This window comes from Triticum aestivum, chromosome 7D (assembly GCF_018294505.1).
Source record: "Triticum aestivum cultivar Chinese Spring chromosome 7D, IWGSC CS RefSeq v2.1, whole genome shotgun sequence".
NCBI lineage: Eukaryota > Viridiplantae > Streptophyta > Magnoliopsida > Poales > Poaceae > Triticum > Triticum aestivum.
The window spans coordinates 413,224,345-413,231,820 of NC_057814.1; positions in this window are offsets into that span (position 1 = coordinate 413,224,345).

A 7,476-nucleotide genomic window follows, 5' to 3' on the forward strand; every position below is an offset into this window, starting at 1 on the left:
GGGTGCAATACGGTGCTCTACGATGAGCTAGTGATCGTATAATCGCCGCAAAACTTATATGTAGTGACCGTAAAGAGCGTATTGTTACATACGTTGACCGCCAGTGTATTTTTCTCGTTTCAAATTAAGCCATATTAATCGGAAAGGAGGCAGTATGGACTACTACTACTAGTACTAGTACTGCTTTGATGTGTCCCGTCAACTCGCCGAACGAGGAGAAGCTTGCTTACTATGCCTCTCCCTCGCCCACGCGTGCGGTGGTTCGCAGGACGAGGAGAGGGTTTTGACTACAGCGCCCTCTCCCTCTCCCTCCCCCTCGCCCTCGCCCTCGCGGTGGACGTGCAGCAGTTCAATCGGTGTCAGACTGCCAGAAGCATATTGTACTGTAGTATCATCATTGTTGGACCTTCCGAAGAGGCAAAGAGCCAAGTGCAAGGTTCACACGAGTATGAACTGTTGAACCTCCCGAAGAGGCAAAGAGCCAAGCGCAATGTTTTATAGGAGTTGTCGTCCTAGTAGGAGTGGACTACAACTATAGCGAATGATGCTACTGTATGATGCCGCCACGTCAGGTATATCCAAAGCTGTGCCACCTTTTGTTCTCAAAGAGCGTGTTGGAGCCCGTGCAACAACCACACAAGTTGCACATACACATAACACATTTACTAGTAATAAATTCTAAAGGACAAATGCCAGTATGCCACACAAGTTCATCTCCAATTCATGTGATAAATTTGTGCACGACTAGTCTACATATATTCACAGCGCTACCGTTCACAATTACCGTACTCCACTTACACGTTATAGATGGGCTACATGTCCTCCTCCAGGTTCCGGTCCCAGGTGTTCTTCATGGATGGCACGATCCATAGCGGTGGGCAACAGGAATCATTGTCACAGCTTTCTAGTCCGATTCCACATGATGGAGACTCATCCAAGCTGAAGCGGCATAAATCAGGGATAGCGTGTCCCAGCATGACGTTCATCCGGTGGTGCGCACTGAAGACACAACCATGCTTCATGAACGGTAGGCCTTCCGTGTCGTGCACGGAAGGTGGCATCCGCTTCACAATGGGGTAGCTGTCCCCGATGAAAAGCGAGTACTCTCCAAGAGTGTTCCTCGGCACCCACGTAGCATCACGGGGGTCGAACTCGGCGCCGTTCATCTGGTACACGCGGCATCCCAGACCTGGACACATGGTGACGTACATAGTCAAGGTCCATGCATAATAATGTTGTGCTCAAATATGGCGGTCAGTAATACTGTGCAGCAAATAGTACTACTCCGGTACAGAGGAAATAAAATAACCGGCTTATTATATATAGCCACTCTTGGCTACATGGATGAGATAGTAAGACATGGAAAAACAAAAATGGTGGCAGCTAGTGGGTTCAAGTCTTCAAGGGCCTAGCTAGCTATACGCGTCCTCCAAGGTAAAAAGTACTCCTACTAGTACTACAAAGTATACTACTAGTACAACAATGAAAGAGAAGGCGAGAGGGTTAAAAAATGGAATACCTGGGTAGATGGTGACGGTCCGATCGTGGTAGATTGTGTGACCATGTTGCACATCAGTGGTACCATGGGTAACGACTGCTAAGATAGTTGATCCCAATATGCCAAAGTCAGCTACAAGGTTCCAGGTTAGACCGAATCGCGGATGCAATTGCACATCCAGGATCGGCGATCTTATTTTGATCGGGGGATGACTGGTCCCTGCAAAATAATGGAGTACCATTAGGGATGCAAATGATGGTTTGTGCATTCCGTTTGTAATCTCCCGTACCGTAGGATGGCAACCAGATGAAACAAGTCCCCTGGCTTGTCACCACGAAGATGCGGCCAAGATGGTGCACGGCGTCTTCGAACGTGTAGGGGTACAAATCTGCCGCCGCCAACATGCGCTAGCCTCTGCCGTTACTGCCTCTTACATTGATGGCAATCCTTATGTCGAACACCGCGATGAGATAGTAATCGTCGTAGCCGCATCGCTTTGTCGGCGGGTGCGCAATTGCTATCTTCTTCAATCTCATGTAGGCATCATCATACGTATTCAAGCCCAGCCAGTCCGGAAGGCCGATCCCAATGGTGGAGAAGGGGTCTACCGGAACAGCCACACTGCTGTGGATGTTGTGCAAAATGATGGTGGTATTCGGCCGGAGGTATGCAAGCCAATCTTCGTTGGCACCGACCCAGACCTATATATAAGACGGTGGGCAGCGGAGAAATTACGGGATGGAAATGGAATAACTAAGTACTACATGATCAAACTCCATTACTGACCTGCTCATCGGACAGAATCCGACTACCTGTCAACGTCGGCAACTCTAGCGGAGTCAACGTGCAACCATGGCCAGGGAGCGGTGGACTGTTCGAAGGATTGTCCCATAGAAGAACCTTCTCCTCGAGGACGCATGGAAGACCAACAAGCATGGCCTTTTCCCAAGCCTGTTTAAGCAGCGTCTTGAAAAAGTTGGTGCAGGAAGCACCGAGTCTTGCGACGGTGAGGACGTCGGAGCGGCGTGCGATTTCTCCCAGAGGATCGTCGTCCAAGGTCTCCCAGCCCCGATGAGGAGGAGAACCACCTGGCGAATCCATGGGTGCAGCGACGAACTGCCTTCTCTTCGGGGGGGGACTGGCGAGGAGGAGATAAGAGCGTAGTAACCGCAGGGCCTCGTCCCTTCCAACTGTAGATCGTTCCTCAGCGAAGGGGTGAGGCTATTATTTACTACTAGTACTAGCATTATGGAACGTTATGGGATTGCATTATACTGTAAATAATAGCACTAGTAAGAAATTTTTGGCACTAGGTAGTAGTTTTTGGCGTGGATTAAGAAATTTTGGGTATGTTTTTGCCATTTTTTGTACATGCCAACTAGTGTCAAAAAACGTCTTACATTATGTGACGGAGGAGTACGTACTCGTACTGTAGCAGTACGAGTACTACTTTTCTCAACTAGTAGTGCGATGTACTGTACTTCTAGTCTAGTCTAGTATAGTGTACCAGTTTTGAACTCTTAAATCCCAGGGCCAAGGAGCTACAGTTGGAAGTGGAGGGTACTACTGTTCTCTAGAACCATCGCTGTACTATCAATGCAGGGGAAGTACACCTGCGTAGTGGCCTAGTGGGTACTCTCGGTGCTCTATTCAGCCGCTCCTCTCACGCACACACTAGCAGCCTGTTTATCAGCGACGGTTACTGCAGGGGCAGAACATTTGGGTTATTTGATACAGCGAGACTAGGCTTTTCGCTTCCATTTGTGGAGGTGTAATGGATCTCGTCGAACTTTGTTAGTAGTTCCTTCTTTATGAATGAGATGAAGCAAAGCTTTTGCCTTCGTTTCAAAAAAACACGTCAAGAGGAATTTCTTTTATAGTAGAGCCGATAATGGAGTGAAGTCCATGCGTGCAACACCACAAGCTACAGAGTAGTAGTAGAGCACTTTACGTACAGAGCCATATTGCACAGTTCCCAATGCCCCGCCAGGCTTTTCCGGCTCCTCTGGCTTAATTGGGAGGCGCTAGTTTAAATATGCTACTAGCTGGAAGCTGCAAGCGAGGTGCGGCTAGGGCGAGCACGCGAGCCACGGGATGCTGGGAAGGAAAACCCGTTCACGTGGCTAGGCTGTCCAGTGCACCTAGATTGTGGGGCCGCACATCCGTTTGACTTCAAAACTCAAACTACCCGTGTAAAATATTGGCTCGCAGCGAAGTGTGGTAGTACTATTTTTAAAAAAAGGCCTCCGTGCGTTCGGCCGGGATCGAACCCACAAAACGAGGTATACACTCCCGCGACCACTAGTAGTACTCGTTGGAGTACAGCGCAACCTAGAATCGCCTTTTTTCGCTAGTAGTACGTACATTGTTCCTTACAAGAAACCCCTAATGGTTAATAGTATAGCCAGCTGCTGGCTATAAGCCAGTGCCATGTCATCTACAGCCCATCTTATAGCCAACATGTACAATAATAGATCAAAAGAGTGTACTACTTTTTTATTATGTGGCCCACTTCTCATTCTCACGAAGAGCCCGCTTACCTTCTCTCTCCTCTTCTCTTTCCTCCAACTAAGCAGAAATATACTAGTTTATTTCTTATAGCCCGCTGACTCAGCTCTATTGTACTTGCTCTAATAATGCAAGAAACCACTAAAATGCCAAGAAACCACTACCACTTGCATACGTGGCACTCTTAAGATAAGACTACCTTATCAACAATTGTACATGCTCTTACCAACAAAAATCCTCGAGTGACCTCCTACCTCCGGCCCGTCCACCTAGTCATCCTCGGCCATGGGACGCAGCTACCGCCGCCGGCAGAAGGCGAGGTCAAAACCGTCGGCGGTGCGGAGCCCATGTTGCGGCAGCCTGGATGCCAGCTCCGTCCGGCGCTCGTGGCCGCTAGCTAGCCAAGATAGCTCCGTCCAGCTGCTTGTCTGCAAGGTTTGCTAGCTAGATTGGCACGGCAGCACGGCGGCTTGCTCGGGCGGGCCGCGCTAAGGCCAGCCATCTGGCTTGAGCGAAGGCCAGCGCGGCGGCTTGCTTGCTCGTGAGTCACGCTCAGGCCAGCCTGCCAACCCGTGCGGAGGCCAGCGCGGCGTCCGGCCCGTCCGGCGGAGCGGTGGCCAACTCGCTCATCACCGGCGCCACCGACGAACACGCATCAGTACTGTTTGAAGTAATGTTCAAGAAAAATAATGATTTGAGGGGGAATAATAGGATCGAAGGTCAGATGTGGGTCCCTCATGTCAACGGTCAAACAAAATGTGTTGGTTTAAGCTGCCTCTCAGCACGGACGTGCGGGCCAACCCTGTCATAAATGGGTTTAAACGAACCTAATCGGTAGGAGTACTAGGTAGTTTTTGGCGTGGATTAAGAAATTTTGGGTATGTTTTTGCTATTTTTTGTACAATAGATTCTTCCTAGGGCTGATTGAAAGTGGTAGTTTTTTGTTAAATACTCTACATATTGGAAGTAGGAGTGAAAGTTAAGCTTTGGAAGCCAATAAGCAAGGCTAGTTACATAGTGCATATGTGTACATGATTGAAGGTAAATATCAACCATGAGTGACTAATATCTTGATGGAAAACTCGAAACTATGGAATACTAGGAAAAAAATGCATGGTTGGAAATACTAGCAATGTTCATGTCCGTTGCAACGAATCATAATTAGAATAATACTTATTCACAAACTTGGTACAAAACACTCTAATTTTGATATGCATATGTCACTAGAGATATATTATGTTTCAATTAAAATATATTCCTTGGGCTGTTTTGGTGAGGTCAGGGAGGGATGTGGTTGGTTTTAAGATACTAATTATGGGTTTTTCTGCAAATTGGTAGACAAGTGGGATGTTGGTGAGAAAAGGCAACAACTTACCTCACAATCGTTAGATGTAGATCTAATGGTCAGAAACGACGGATGGCAGACACACCAGCATCACCAACTTAGTCTTGTGTAGGAGTACTAGCAAGATCCATGCATTCCACGGAACATCAAGATGCATTTTTTTATAAAACACTTGTTGTGATCGACCCTTGCGGGAGTAATCCCATGTGTAAAAACTAATGATATCTCGAGAAAAATGAGATAAGGTGAAGAGGAGTGGGGTGTGGTGGTGGTTGGTGGTCGGACTGAGCGGAGGCATGGGGATTGACGACGCCGGCAGCGGCCACCAGGCCAGTTTGTTCCAGAGGCTTCCTTTCTTAATTGCTCAACAATGAGGTTTGTTGGAGATAAGGATGAACGAGGGAAGGCCTTGTCTGCAAATGTGGAGAGGGGTGCGGGTATCTTTTAGTTTAATTTCCATCCGTCAGATATAGATCAGACCGTCTATATTGCAAGATGGCACACGTACCATCATCACCAACTCGGTTTTTTATAAGAGAAGAAATATAAGTATGGAGATACAAACGTATTATCGATACTTGCTTCCGTAAACTAGCATCTACATTCTATTCAACGCCTCGGCATGTGGGGCCTTAGCACAATGACTTCTTGACTGTGTAAAACAAAGATTTTCCCGTCGCCGACAAGGAGGGGGTGACGGCGGCGCGCTTTTTGGCTTGCTCTAGTCCTAGTAGTCATACTAGGTGGTCTAAGCACGTGTAGATTTATTCTTTTTCACGTCTCGCGTTCGCCGTACTGCCACGACTGTTGATGAATAGACGGTAAGTTATTCACGGGGAAACCCTTGTTGAGCTTGTTTGCGAGAGAGAGAGAGACAGTGTGAGTGTGTGATATGTTAGAGACTTAGGAAATGATAACAGATTCTTTGTGTCTATGTGTGTGGAGGATAGAGAGACACATGTACATGGGGCTTTGTGTTGTGTAACGTGGAGACACATATACATAATTAGAGAGTGAGTGTGTGAGATACACATGCGGACATGAGGAGAGATGAGGATCTAGATAAATGGGTGTTTGTGCGTGTCTGTGTGTGTTTGTGCACGCGTTTGTGTGTGAGAGGGAGAGAGTGTATGTGGAGTAGAGAGACCACTGATGATGTAAACCTAGTATAAGGGAAGGGGGAATGGTGTGACATGTGTAGTAGCAAGATAGCACGGGTGCGGGCGGGGGGAGCAGACTATTTGGAAGAGACATCGAGTGTGTGTGTGTGTGTGGGAGAGGGGTGTGAGAGCGAGAGAAAGAGAGAGCTAGCAACGGAGAGAGAGAGAGAGAGAGAGAGAGAGGAGAGAGGGGGCGAGAGGGGTTGTTTGTGTCCATAAATGGCGTATAGATAGGGAGACAATGTTGATGTTGTCCGAAATTGGCCTATGAACGGAGACGCAAGGGAAGCGAGTCATCGTGTGTGTGATAGGGACTTCATGAGAGATCTAGAATAGATGGTGTAGAGAACAATGTGCGAAATAGAGAATGATTATACATTAGGGAGATATGCAAAGAGTCACGACATATATGTATACAGGGAAGGAGCTGGGGCGGGTCCGCATGTGGGAGAGATAGAAAGAGGAGAGTGGTGCACAAGGAGACAAAGTGTGCTTGTTTGCAGTGGGGGTGGTGTGTGAGGTGAGTGCGCGAGAACCACATGACTAGGGAGATAGACGTTTGGGGGCGACGTTTTGTGTGTATGGGAAATATACACTCTACATAGTGTTTGTGCTTGGGTAAGAGAGATAGCGGGAGACCTAGAGAGTGAGGGAAGAGATGTGTGCATGCCCGAGAGACAAAGTGATAGAGACCTATGTTGGGGTCCGGACTTTACAAGAGAGAGGGGTGTTAATGTGCTCGTGTGTTGGTGTTTGGGGGAGAGAACGACTTCTCTCTCTATGTGTGTGTGTGTGTGTGTGGTGGGGCGGGGGTTGACTTCAGATAAAGAGTGAGGTGTCTATATTTGAGGGACTTTAGCGTAATTGAGATATTGTGCACTCATGGTTGATCAATTTGTTTCACAGTTTGTACTATGAGATAACAATACTTTTGAACATGCGTGATATACCTTGATGTACCAGAA